Below are 889 nucleotides of genomic sequence, written 5' to 3'. Positions count from 1 at the left end.
AACTAATCTCAACAAGACCAAGACCAATTTCGAGTACCACAACACTGCAATTTAGCTAAATAAATGTGTTTAGCTAAATTGTGCAAGAGGTGACCTGCTGTGAATAGAAACCTCAACTGCTAAAGGAAAATTCAGCCCATAGCATATGAAGCTACAAAATATCATATAAACATTAGCGGAAATAAGCAACAATTCAAAAGCACAACTGAAAAATCTGCAATCAGTAAACAATATTTAACAGTGAGGTTCTCAGTACCCTAAATTATACATTTAATAAGTCTCACAACACTGCCTACATCAAATAATATCAAGTAAAAAAAGAAACATTCATACAAAATCAAATGCAGGTTGCATCACGATAAACAATCTTGAGTTACTAAATGAAACTTTCTGAGAGCTGGATCTGATTGGTTGTTTCTGACCGAGCTGAGTAATTCTGCAGAATGCCAGGAGGAGGCAGAGGAGCTTGATTGTTTATTTTTGTTTGTTTTTTTTCCCCAAGAGATTATCTGTCTTATTTTAGGACATAGTGAAAGTTTTAATACATATATAAAACCTTTTTTTTTTTTTTTTTATGTTTAAGTTGCATGCTGCAGCTTTAAGCAAACGTTCGGTGTAAGAGAAGAGACTCGGGTGGAGCAGAAACTGCATTACATCTGTGAAATATTATTACCAGTAGCCAGCAGCGACGGTCCAATGTCACCGCTTCCACTGCTAGCCCAAAGTCTTAAATTATATTTCGGGTTATTTGCTTAGCTTCCTGATCGTCGTGCTAATCCGGGTGAATGTTGGCAATTGTGCGCTGTTTTACCTGCTGTCTGATCACTCTGGATTTTTTTTTCTGTAGTGTGAGCCTTGTTGTACGCAAACTCCGTCAAATGCTTATTTT

This window comes from Poecilia latipinna, unplaced genomic scaffold (assembly GCF_001443285.1).
Source record: "Poecilia latipinna isolate Pla-1442-1.1 unplaced genomic scaffold, P_latipinna-1.0 Scaffold3229, whole genome shotgun sequence".
Taxonomy (NCBI): Eukaryota; Metazoa; Chordata; class Actinopteri; order Cyprinodontiformes; family Poeciliidae; genus Poecilia; species Poecilia latipinna.
This window is presented reverse-complemented; position numbering follows the sequence as displayed.